This window comes from Sturnus vulgaris, chromosome Z, assembly GCF_052056855.1.
Source record: "Sturnus vulgaris isolate bStuVul1 chromosome Z, bStuVul1.hap1, whole genome shotgun sequence".
Classification (NCBI taxonomy): domain Eukaryota; kingdom Metazoa; phylum Chordata; class Aves; order Passeriformes; family Sturnidae; genus Sturnus; species Sturnus vulgaris.
The window spans coordinates 59,304,873-59,318,747 of NC_142283.1; the positions used below are offsets into that span (position 1 = coordinate 59,304,873).

The 13,875-nt window shown below is 39.4% G+C and overlaps 1 protein-coding gene across 2 annotated transcripts in view; it reads right to left on the minus strand.

Annotated features, from left to right (window-relative positions):
• The window catches only part of LHFPL2 (LHFPL tetraspan subfamily member 2), a 117,004-nt gene extending 114,886 nt beyond the window's left edge, over positions 1–2,118 (minus strand). The window contains exon 1 of one of the 2 annotated variants that reach the window (XM_088156765.1): positions 1,894–2,118. The gene's annotated coding sequence lies outside the window, so the exon portion shown is untranslated. The remainder of the gene's footprint in view (positions 1–1,893) is intronic. The other variant, XM_088156764.1, reaches the window with a different exon arrangement.
• Positions 2,119–13,875: the final 11,757 nt, after the last annotated feature.

A 13,875-nucleotide genomic window follows, 5' to 3' on the forward strand; every position in this document is an offset into this window, starting at 1 on the left:
CTACTGTATTACAGAACACCACAAACAATCTTCACAGCTACAAGCTAGAACACGAAAAAGGATCATGGCAATTATTGGCTTCCTTTCAGCCTTTGCCAGCAGTGCTTCTGATCCTAACTCACCAGCCCAGCACAATCAAGAGTGTCTTAGAAGATGTGGAGAAACTATGCTTTGATTAAATAAGTAACAAAAGTAAGTGTAACATTCTTACACAGCAATGCTGCATCTATTCCCAGAGATTTACAGTCCTAAAAGAAAATGACACACTACTACTTGCCTGACGTGTGGATACATCATCACACAAACATTTCCCAGAATGTTTAATAAAAACAGATGATTAACTAAAAAAAAAGATAAAGTGGGCAATTTCCTACATACTGATTAAACCCACTCCATGACTCAGAGGGCGAAATCCTGTGAAGAAAGTGATGTGCTTTAAGTTGGAGTGCCTGCAACTAACATGGAATGAAAACTGTGCAATGGTCCCATGAAACTCTGCCTGAGATAAAACCCGCTCATTAACAACTGCCTTAACAGTCTGACCTAATAATGCACGAACATGGATAAAATACTCAAGAAGGTCACAGATATTAATTACGATTATATTTTTGCAGTATGTTTTATTCAGAAAAAATGGAATGACACATTTCCCAATTACCCACTCTTTGTGCACAGCATAAATTAAGGTCTCTATGAATTACTGTAAGGACTATAAGGTTTCTGTAACCAAAGTACACCCACGAAAACAACAGGGCCCCTTGCAGGTATGAGCTTGAGCAGTCAGAACCTACTGCAGGATTGGGACCAAGCAGACATCTTCATTAAGGGATCTGTAATGGTGCCTAAAAATGTTTCCCTAAGAAAGCCAAACATATAGATGTTATTAACATCTATAATATTTTCTTCTGGATGAGGTCAGCTGGAAATTTGTAATTGTCCTCATTTATTCCTATTAATATATTTCTCATTAGGATGCACACACTCGCAGCATCTCGTCTGCTTAGTTCTGGCTTGGTGTAAACTTACTGTGATGGTGCAACGCTGCTGCTCTGCCACCAGGTACTGGGAGCGTGTACACTTGTCTGGACACGGCACTGCCAGCCCATGCCGTTTTACTTGATGTTGCTCCAGCGCACCCACAACTTCTGAATTATGGGATCCAATCTCACCGGTGTATTACTGAGTGCCTTTGGAGTGACACCTTAAAAAATGTGTACCGGTGACCTGTGCCACCTATTTCCTGCCCCTTCCTGAAGGGGAAAACCCAAACTTCAAACACACACACACATCCCTCCCTCCAAAACTGGTTCCAGACACACGACCGGTACGAAGAACTCGTCAGCGATGTGAAGGCACCCAGGTGAGCTTTGAACCCTCGCTGCCCGAGGCAGCTCGCGGAGAGTCGAGAAGCTCCCGTGCCCCGGGGAGAGGCTGCAGGTGCCCGGGCGGGGCAGCCTGGCTCCCGCCCGCTACCCTCGCTGCCCGTCCCGCACGAAGCCGACCGGGGCCCCCGACGGGCGGCGCTCCCCGGCCCCGCCCCTCTCCTTACGGCGCGGAGGGAGCGCGGCCGCCCCGCCGCCCTGCGGTGCCGGACGTGTGCGCGGAGCAGCCGAGGCGCCGCGGAACCCCACCCGCTGCACGGAGAGAGCCGCGTCCCGCCGGGAGCGGCTGCTCGGCAGGACCGCCGCGCGGGAGGGCAGGGAGCGAGGAAAGGAGCCAGCCTGGAGACCGCGGGCGCCTCGCCGGGTCGCCCCCTGGGTCCGCGCCGCGCTCCCGGCCGGGAAAGCGCCCGGGTGCCCTCCCGCTCCGCCACAGCTCCGTCCCTGCCGCCACCTCCGCGCCGTGCCCCGTCCCGCCGCGGCTGTTCCCCGGCCTGTCCCTAAGGCTACAGACCTGGCCCGGGAGGAGCAACAGCCCGGCCGCCGCTCGGGCAATGAATGGAAGCGCAGCCAGCGGTCTCCGTCCTCCCTCCCGTCCTCCCAACCCCGCACGACTTCACCTCTGCCGGGCAGAGGCGGCTCCTCCGCGCTGGGGCTCTGCTCTCGCCGCCGCCTCCGGCCCGCGCCCCACCGGGCTCACTCTCCTCAGCTCCCGCCGCAACCATGCACCGAGGAAGGAGGAATGGGATCCCGGCGAGGGCCGACCCGGCCGCCCCCAGCCGGAGGGAGGGAGGGAGCCACGGCGAGGGGCGGGGAGGGACGGGACGCGGGCGCCCTGCCCTGCCCAGGACCGGCCCCCTCACACTGACGTCCCCCGCTCCCCCACCGCCGGCCGCGGGGAAGCGCTCGGAGCGGGGCCGGGCAGCAGCTGGGCCAGGGCGTGAGGGCGCCGCGGCCATGGGCGGGCTGGCGTGCCTCGGCCGCTATCACAGCCGGGGAGAGCGGCTCTGGGAACTGCCCGAATAACCGCTGCCCTGCCATCCTGGCGTTTGAATAACCAAGGGCTCTCCATCTGCCCCGTCCGACCAGACGGGCAGAGAACGGGCAGCACGACTGGCACCGTCAGGCCCGGTATTGCCTATTGCACTTCGCATCACAGTCTGCCCCACCGGACTGCCCATAGTGGATGCACTGAATGGAGAGCAGGAGCAGCAACTCCTCCTGTCTCCAAAAACTCCTCTTAGTCTAGACCTTCAGATAGACAATTTACATTGCAAAAACATGTCTAAAAAGTCTACAATGCTTCTGTTTTCGAACTTTTTCCCCTCAGAATAGATAATTTCCGATATCCCTTTAAAATCATATTTAACACTCTTCCACTTTCAAAGCAACACTCTGATGACCCAGGCTTTTCCAGGACTTCGTAATTTTTAAAGTATCTTGAGATGTCTAATGCCAAGCACATATGTGTCTTCAAGCGAAGATACTAATTTTAAAGCATCTGCAGGGAAAATAAAGGTTTAGGCTTGGACATGTCTCTGCATGCCTCTGCTATCCTCCACTGTTGCACCTTTGTGTAGTATGCTGCTCGTTGTAAGTGGATGACAGGTGTCTAACTTCATACAGCTCATCTCAGTGTCAACTTCACTTGCTAGATTGGAACTGGCTGTTGCAACAGATAAAACCAGCTGCTAAGTTGGTCAATAAAATAAATCACTCTGGGTATCTCAGAGACATAATTGAAGCGCTACACCAGTGCAAAACTTGCTTTGCTGCAGCTAAAGCCATCCTCCTGGGGAAAAGTAAGGAATTCTCTTTTCACTGCTATCAGAACGGTATCTTTCACAAACACTGCATTTACTTGAAACTATGGCTTTTGACTAAACTATCCTTTTACCATCATACAGAGTAATCAGTGCAGCTGATCCTGCTGACTGCTTGGGACTCCAAAGTCTTCAACTCTGCAAGAGCACATTTCATCTGACTGGACCCAGCTGCCGGATCTGTGCTTTTTTAATTGGTCTACTGCTCAGAAAACCGAAAGCCAGTAAGTGTTTTCCCAAGAATATAGGTTGAGGAAGAAAAAACAAATACAAAACTCCAAAAATCATGTTCCTATGGCAGAAATGATAAAAACATATGCTACTCTCTACACTTATTGAAAACAGAGCATATGTTTTCATGTCTGATTATTGTCCAAACTTGTGTCCTCACATTGCTTTTCCTCTTTCTGGACAAGTCATCAAATGAAACATTCTAAAAAAAAGGTTTTATTAGAGACATTTTTTTATGGTCCCGTTACAGAGTCTGAAAATTCATTTTCTACAAAATAAGGCTGTCTTTGTAAAGCTGAACTCTCTGTGACCTTTGAGAGCAGCTACTTTAACATACAATAGGAGACAACTCAATAGGTCTGTCCAAAAATAAACATCTCTTTAAAGAATATTTTAACCCTAGAGACTTCACACAAATATCACACTGACAACATTATTCGATAATACAAAATTAACGTGGTACTCATATTAGTTTTCAAAAAGCTATGAGGCATTTTTTATTCCAGTTTTGGAGTGCACTTTGAGCTAATATCCACAATATATAGGTCTGCTACTTTTGGATCAGTTTTTTCTGAAATAGATACATGCCCTATGCTATTTCAAACAGAACCATGATACTACAACAATCATGTGAAACCAAAAAGTATAAAGTCTGCATTGCAAATATGCATGTAGCAAATATCAGTCTTCTCAGTATTAACTTTTTAGAAGATATATCTATTAACTCTTAAAAAGACAAAGTGAAATGCTAATTGATTTAATAAAGCTTACCTAGAATGAAGAGAAAGAATAATTAAAGCATTCTTACTATCTTATGAATTCAGATTTTAAACATAGACATGTGTCCAAATCACATGTAAGTCTCATAGCAGTTAACAGATTGGATATAAAGACTGATGTTGTGACGATTGCTGCAGTACTGGATCCAGTAGCAGCAGCAGCAGCTTTTTCTTCCTGCTCCATTAATTGTTTAAAAATTGTTTGCTATTTAAAAATACACAGTAGGAATGATTACACAGTGCCGCTACCAGTTAGTGATAATGTGCTGGCTTAGCCACTGGATAAAATAATTACTAATGGGAATGATGACACCTGATAATAAGCAAATAATAACCCAAGGAACACTTTGATAAAGTTCTTAAGAAACTTGTTACTGACTTACAGAACTGCATGTGACACAAAGGGCAGCCATGTCTTAGAACATTTTAATTTGGGCTAACAGATAGTCTGACCCCATCGGATCCTGTCTGGTCCACAGCAATTATTGTTACAGTTTTACAATACTACCTGGATGCAGAAATTTGTGTGGCCAGCTCAGTGCATCAGGTTGTGGGGCTGAACAAGTCTGTGACTTAGAAAAGCAGTCACGAGCAGGCAGTTTTCACAAGGAGGTAGGAAGCAGCACGCTGAAATCCCCTGATGTAGTCAGAAGGCCAAGGATTGTGACCCTGGCAGATCTAAGCATAGCATATAATTTTCTTAATTTGAACTTCTTTATTTAGAATTGGTGCGAGGAACTTGGTATTTCCTTCTATCTCAGTAGTGTGGCTTTAATGCTAACTAATTACTATACTGGCTTTGATGTGTAGCTCTAAACATTTTTATTCAGCTTATCTTAAGCCAAACTGCACAAACAAATAACTCATCACCAGAACTTATCACATACGCATTATCCAAACAGGAAACAGAGACGTCAAACAAGCACACTTTGGATTAAGTAATAAATGAGATGAAAAAGATGATATAATGTTTTTTCTTCTTGCTCATAGATCTTTGCAAGTATTAACTTCATAGGCATTAATTTGTTTAGACAGTTTTCCTCCCTAAATATTGGTTTACTTATAACCCCAGATAGTAATAACTGATCTCATTTTGATTGATTGATTTAAATTCTCCATGGACTGTTAGAATGAAGGATTATTTTCCCTGACATTTCCTGAAGTTCACCTGAACAAATACAGCCTTGGATGTGGCCCAGAAAACATTCTCTGAAAGTTGTAAGAATAGAATATAGACAGGGCAGACAAAACAGGATAGCAGCAAGTACAACTAAAGAGACTATGACATCCAAATAACTAGCAAATAACATACAGGTTGGAAAAAAGAATATTTGGCTCAAAATTATGTTCTCATTTAGCCTGTGAATAGTCACTGGAAACTATTAAAAATATTGGAGAAGATACAAAAATTTCCATATAGAGCCTACGAAAAGCTAAATACGAACACAGTGAATATCATGTGTGCATACTGGCACTAGTAGTTGGACTAAAGAGAAAATCAATATCAACTTTTTAAGCTTCAGATATATTCATACTAGATTTGTTCTGTCATGCACTTACTTTTCTGTTGCTTTTTGTTGGTGGTATTTTAATTTTTAAGTAAAATTTTGGCTGCTCTTCCAAAATCTTCTCACTGTGGAGGAGTGGAATAAATTTTAATATTCTATTCAAATGAATGGTCTGACTACAGAAACACATCGGGAAGAATTTTTTTGGAGCAATATAATGTTAAAGAAAATGCTGCATTTGGAACTTGTCCCTAGAACTACAAGGAAAATGGAAAAAGAAGAGTTAAGGAGCCAGAAGATAGTGGGAAATATATAAAAGGGAGGACTCGGCTCTGGAAGACTGGGGAAACTGAGCTGGGACATGGGTGTTATTTTATTGTGGGTTTTTTGTTCTTCTACCCAAAAGAAAAGTAAGATGTAAAACATCAGCTGAAATAAGTCTTCAAGAGAATGTGTCTTCCTCAAGTAACACTTGTTTTTGTTTGCAGCTTCAGAAATTTCAGTTTTTGTGAATGCTTAGCTATGACATTTAATTTTTCAGTAGTTCATTGCTCTAATGTCACCCAGTATATGGTGTTACAAAAAATAATTCAATCTCTACTGTATAGCTAGTGACAGTAGGGACAAAAAAAAAAAAGACATTTGAAGAATGGGGAAACCCATCTGTTCATACTGGAGACTTCAGGAGCAAATGAGAAATGAGAAGAGGCTCTGGTTAAGCTAAAAAAGTAATTCAAAATTAGCACCTTATGTCATAGATAATAAAAAAGGTGCAAGAACCTCCACAGCAATACTATATTGAATTTATAGATTTCAGAGGAAAGGAATTTTATAACTCAGATCAAATGTAAAGCTTATGTGAGAACTGTAGCCATAGATAAGAAAAATTACTATCTCAAAGTTGTTATATACAGAATCATTGTACAGTATCTAGACTTACCTTATCTGCACGTGATGACCTAGGAAAAGATCAGTGCTGAGTAGCAGAAAGCATGGAGATGTCTGCAGAGAGAAAGGAAATAGGAAAAAGTTTTGGAAGGAAAGAGTGGGAGCTGTCTTAAATCATACTGAATTTGAATTGATTACTTAATTTCAATATATCCAGAGACATACCTTGAGATTTTCATCTCTACAGGAGAAAGAAAAAAGGAAAGCTAGTTTAATAACCTATTTAGATACAAAGAATAAGTGAAAAGGACAAAGGATAGGGCTGCTTAAGTTTCCGTGGGAAAGCAATGAAGAAAGCACTCTTCCAGACATACAGACCAATGCAAGGCAGCAGCAGGCATTCATCAAAATAAAAACAAATTGAAAAAATAAGGTCAGTTAAAACAGTGTCACAGAGTCTGAGACCTTTAAAAAGAAAGCAACATGAGAAAAGACAAAGGCCTGTGGTGGGTGTCAAGAGATATCTGTTGACCCTTGCTGAGTATTCTGAGGTCTCACATTCCATCTCTGAACCAAGCCTGGTGTTTTGGGGACACTAATTGTTAAACTAATTTGGGACTCTGCCAGTATGGTACAAAAGAAGAATCTACCACTGTATTTTAAGGCGGCTTTAATTGAATGCAGACACTCAGGCTCACTGAAGGCATCCAGATTTATCACTGTGTCTAATCTTTATTTTTGAAACACATAGTATTGTATCTAGTATGTAAAAAAAAGCTGTCTAGCCAAATAAGTGCTGCCTGACACAACAGCAGTAACAGCTGTTTTATCTCCTTTCCCATAATTTGGCGCTCCAGGACAGAGAATATTTTAAAGTGCACTTTGATGCTGTAATTAATGGGAATTTAAATTAACAGTATCCTTCCAACTGAACAAACCAAGACATCAATTAGGTATAAATAATTAAAGAGGCTGGATATTCACCTACTGAAATTCCCACATTAATAACCAGCTGTGCTAATCTGTTTCTCTTCTAATGTCCTCAGGAGTGCTAAGAGAAAACATATACATTCAGATGACTGAGCAGGCTACTATGTATAAAACATTTGAAATGACTCTATCAACTCATATATCCAGATGAAAAAAAGCAACTCTGATACCTTCTTCAACTACTAGCTTATTCATCCACAGATGAGGCATTTTCTAGGACTTTTTCCAAAATATCCTACAGTTCTACTGGCTGTGTTACAAATTATAAAAGGAAATAGCCTAGTGTTATTCCTAGGAATTATATATCTCAAAAATGTTTAATGTTTCATTCATCGGTGTCAACATCATTAGAGATAAATTTCAAAAATTGTGACATTGCCCAGTTTTTCAGAACTGTTCAAAATTTGAAGAAATTGCTTAAGAATTGGGAAGATTCACTCAAGCTATCCAAAGAAATTCAGTGAAATAGTCATGTTAGTCAGTATTCCAAGTCCTGTAATAACTGCTTGAAACATTTTTCAAAATTAAAATGGGCATTCCTAGGAATTCTGACTTAGGAATAATTCAGCCATGATTACACTTAAGTTCGCTAGGCACCACAGCATATCAATGAGAACCAGAGCAGCACAGATCAGAGCAATTACAGACACCCTCTACTCCCTCCGACAGTTTGTGCTGGTTTTGAGCTAATTTCCACATATTACCCACATTCAAGGATAGGAAGTGAATTCCTAACGTATTTTATGCTTATCTGGATGCTAAGGATTTTACACACTGATCATGGCATTGCCAGGTCCAAAAGAAAGAACAAATAATGATGCAGATTGGTTTTTGTTGGATTGCCCTTTGTTTTGTTTATCCTGTAGATTATCACATTTCCACACCTTGCATTCTGATAAAACTGTCCTTACAGAAGTTACATCATGTCCTCTAGCCCAGGAATTTGAATTAGTAGTTAATCCTCGTCATCTTGTCAGCCATCTGTAATACAGTATTTTAGGATGTTTTTGAAATCCTTTCCCTGTCCTCTCTCATGTGGCTCTAATTTCACCGTTTTCCTTTCCTGCTCCTATCACAAATGTAGTGAAACTCTTCCTACTTTTAATACAAGTATTATGAAATTACCACATCCATCTCCAATATAGGTTAAATGAGCTTTCTATTTCCAGAGAGTGTAGAAGGTAAACCATGCTGTCTTGAATCAATCTTGATTGCTGTTTCTCCCTGAGAAGCCTTTACTTTCTGTTTTGAGGCTTATTGATTGTAAAACCAAATTGGAAACCATGCAGTCTAGCACTTTTGCCAGCACTATATATTTTGGTTTATCCAGAACTCTGAAAATAAATTAAAAACAAAAACAAAATACAAAAGGAGTTGTTCTGTGTTTAAATCTAAGCTTCCTGGGAAGTAACTCTTTTTCCATCTGCTTAGATCTTGCCACAAGTTATTCCAGTACACTCAAAATTTTAAAAGCCCCTAACCTTTGGAGGGCATAATATAGAGCAACATCTTCATTAGGATAATTTATTTTATTTTTTCAGAAGGTAGTTAGCACATCATATATAACTTTAAAAGAAAAAAATAATAACTTTGAGACAGTTTTAGCTATAGAATACTTGAAATACCCATCAAATATTAATTTTACAAGTCAGACATACTCTTTCTGAAAAAAAGCCTCCAACAGCATTAACACATCCTGTGGGGCTACATCATATTCATGTTTATGCCTCACAAGAGCACTAATCTGACATGTTACAGATTAAAGAGATTCAGGTGTCCTAAGAAGCCTAGGGGCACACAACTTCATGTCTCTTCCAAAGAACAAAAGATATGCACGTACATGCTGACAATAATTTGGAGATGATCTTTTAATGTGGAGGATCACATACAGTCTATATAACCTGGGGAAACCTAGATCTTGCTAAAAGAAAAGATTTGTGAATTGAAAAAATGCTTTTTATGGTTGAAGCATGTATTTTTGATTTGGCCTGCATACTGACTGACACCAGTAGGCTTTTCCTTGTCAATCATGAATCACAATTATGTAGGAACAATTACTATGCAGCAATTTCCTTGTAACTGGCAAACTATGGAGTGTTATAATTTTAACTTCCTCAACACAAGGCCATGTGTTCTGAATTTCAGCGGAAAAAAAAATAATGGAACATGTACAAAGAAGTTTAACCACAATTCTTAAAAAACTCCAACACTTTTGAAATCCAATTTCATTGTTCGTTGCAGCACACAGCACTAAACTTAAGTGAGCCTTAATATTAGACGCTTTCAAAGAATACATACACTGAATAAATTAAGAAGAGTGAGCTACTACTGGCTTAAAACCAGCAAACAAACTTGCTAATTTTACCCTACTTAGAAGAAAACACATAACCCCAGAACTTGTTCAGAACTCAAAAAGGAATCTATAAAGAAACACCAAATTTGTGTCAGCACACTAAAAATTGCTCCAGTATCTGAAGCTCTTGGTAATACAGTAATGAAATTCTTTTTTGGGTAAGACTGTAAAGCCAAACAAATGAAATAAACCCTTTCTCTTTACATAATCCACTGAGGTGTCTTCAAAATGATCATAGTTCTGCATGAAGCTTTGAAAATATTGTGCCTTGTCATTATAAAATGGCATTGCTGTAAAGTAATATTTTGACCTTGTATTTCAGCTTAATAATAACTTGTATGCATTATTAAGTCACAAAAAGTTCATCTAGTGTTTTGACTTTAAATTCCATATAATTGAGCTTACAAGGTTTCATCAGTAAATACTTGGGTTGACCAGAATGCTGGCTAAAAAACCCTTTAAAAAAAATTTAATGGCAGAGAAAATCATGCTGAAGGAGCCTAATAATTAGGATTTATTATCTTTTTCTATACAAAGAATTGTCTTTCTCCAACTATTCACTGAAATCTGAATCAATCACTTTGTTTGATATGGTATCTCTATATCAGCTTTAACAGAACGTGAAAATCAGCCCCAATATAGATAGATGAGACCTATTTAGGAGCTTTTGGTAAAAAGGCTTTTGCTAGAGGTTGAGGGTTCTGGACAACAGGCTCCTGAATTTCTTTAGAGATCCAGCCCTATGCTAAAACACATATTTCTCACTAGTTTTAGCACTACTTTAAATTAAAGACCAGCATATTCATAACAATTCCTTTCACCTTACTGCTTATTTACCCTCTAGGTGCATATCTGCATGTTAGCGTGAGAGGTTTACTGGGATTTCTAACTCGGGATTCTACTGGTCACATCATAAAAACTCAGAATTTGAATCCCTGTCTTTAAATGGGTTGATGGAAACCTCATGGAAAACTATACTTGTTTTTCACAGCCCTTAAAGTTATCTACACTGCAAACACTGCACCATCTTGCTACAGGGTGTGTAAATTTCTCTTCTATGCCATTGGTTTGTGTATGTTCAGGGATAACCCAGTTTTCTGATGAGTCAATTGCCTTGTCTCTCTGCAAAATATTCAGATAATCTTACTTCCTGCTAATGGTCAGTTCTGACCGCAGCACAAAACTTGTTTCCACAGTGTCTATCCTTGTTAAAGACAGTTGCCTTGGATCACACACTTAGAAGCACAAGAACAGCCTTTTATTTTTCAAAGATTCTCTCACACACTAAGTTACACTTCATCTTTAACTATATTGTGTGTAAGTAGAAAACTTTAAATTGGATTTTTACGTTTTTGTCTCTGAAATAATTAAATTAGCTGTTTAAGAAGTGATGAATGATCTATGTTAAAACAAAAATGAAAATAATTAGCTGGAGGTAACATTAATGAAACCCTATGGCGATTAGTTCTAGGAATTCACGCTTTCCTTATTTGAACAGATAAGATGGAGTCAAAACAATAGCTTGGAAACAAACTATTCACATTTAGATGCAGATGATACTAATATTGCAAGGACGTTGCAATTATTGAGAATAATAAGGAAAAATAAATAAGAGCTGAGAATTAAAATACCACAACTGATTAAACATTGTTAATGATGATAATTATAGGACTACTTAAGAGAAGAGGAAAGACAAAGGAAGAAATTTATTATGGAGGAAAGTAAGGCACATATTTACCAAGTGTATTACATAGTTATTAGTGCATGCTTTTCCTGCAGCAGCAAAATATCCATAAAGAGGTAGTGAATAAAGAAAATTCCATCTTCCAAAGCTGAAATGCTAGAAATTGCTATTTCAGTGTACAAGATCTTACTGAGCTATTGCCCACACGTTAAAGCTTGGTATCATAGCCAAATTCAATAGTTACATAATACATCAAAAGTAGCTCACCAGATAATACTAAATACACAAAAGATACATGATGGCCACCATGCAGTAATAAGGCTGTCTAACTATCCCACAGAAACCTTTAAAAGGTGGGGTTTTGCTAGGTGAGTATGTTTAAACAAAATTACAAATTTCAACTGGTACTGTTTCTCTTAAGTTTTTTTTCCCAGCCTTTTTTTGTGTGGTGTTCAGGGGACGGTTACACAAGAAATTTGTGGGTACATTTGCAATGTCACTGAATGACAAATAAGCACAGATCATATCTTAACATCAAAATAATTCAGCTGATGATCTTTCCTGGGGGTCACATTTCGTTACAAATTGTTGCAATTGAGAAAATCCTGAAGGAGAAAATTTTTAAGTATAATTTAGTAGACTAAGAAGAATGACACCTATGTACTTCAACAGACCGATGCATCATGTTCTGTCAGGGAATTCACAGCATGTCCAGGACACAGTACACAGTCATTTCTAGTGCTGCAAGAAGAAAGGAAAGGTACAAGATCATTAACAAATGTTCCATGAAGCAGTTTCTGACCAAGTTCTGTCATCGAAAATTAGCACTGAAGTCACTGTTAATATGTAGAATATATATATTCTGGCCTTGAAACAGCAAACAGAAAACCCCAGCCTTGTATAAGGTGCTCATGGTTTCCCAGTGAGGTAACAGCAGCAGAATTAATAAAACCCAGTGTTGAAGGTGTATCAGGAACTTTTACGTGTGTCCTCTACTTACTGTGTGTATGCCAGTCTTCTGGATTCACATTTTTGGAACAGTCACCATTTCTAACAAGTTAAGAATTCTTGTGGTTTTGGCTATCTGATTTCAATCAAAACATGTGACTCAAAGCCAAATCATGGTATTTTTAAAGTGATTGGAGGCCAAGTGGTCTTCAGGAAGCAAAGAGTACATGCAGTTAAAATTAATAGAGAGCACCTTTTTATCTCTCATCTGTCACATTAATTAAAGAATGATAGTGGCCCTGAACCTCCATTAGTGCTATTCTAAACATAATAAGTGAATCACTCTCTCTTTAAAAAACAACCAAAGAAGAAATACTATTTTTTTCTTCATAGTCTGGTCATAAAAAGTAAGATCCAGTGAATAAATAATTTGCAAGTCATGGGCCTATTGCAAATTTAAATGACAGTTATCTTACTTTTCTCATGTAAATACAGAGAAAGAAGAAATGTGGAGTAACAAGAATAAAAACCAGGTGTTTCTTATACTTCCCTTATACTTAGGAAAACCATATTTATTACCAGAGGAGTGGACAGTCTGTACCAGAATTTGAACAAGTGATAACCATGGCTTGAGGCACAGATCCAAAATCAGAGTAAATACAAAGAGGTTACACATTTAGGCATGTACTGAATCATCTGCAATGTCCTTAGGCCCAAAAATTAGTTTTCAGTGGAATTATTCTCCATTTAGAACCTATGAAAGAAAAACAAACATATTAAAGTGTTCAGCTAAAATAACTTGTAGATAACTGAATATGTAAATCCAAGACTCGGATTAACATGGTCCTTACCGTAAGTTGAACTACATTCAGCATCTTTATATTGCTTTATTCTTCTCATAATGTTCAAACTAATAAACTTTAACTATAACATTAAAATTCACTGTCATTGATCATAATTCATCGTGCTAGCAATTTTAACTATGTAATTAGGATTTCCTGTTGTTTTTTCCCCTGATTACACTCTTTCTTTGTTAAAATTCAGCAGGCATTTATGTCTCAAACATCTTCCAGAACTGCACTAAAAAACTCCATAGCAGAGACTGCAAAGAATGCATAAATGAATGACCCTTTGACTCGTAAGTCAATGGAGAAAGTTGGTATCACCCTCAGCAACAGCACATTCTGTCAACTCATCTGAAGTTGCCAATATCATCACATTTACAACAAGATACAATTATGGCTGGAAGATTCCCACAGTCCTGCCAGATTCCTCAAGGGTATTAGCACTTG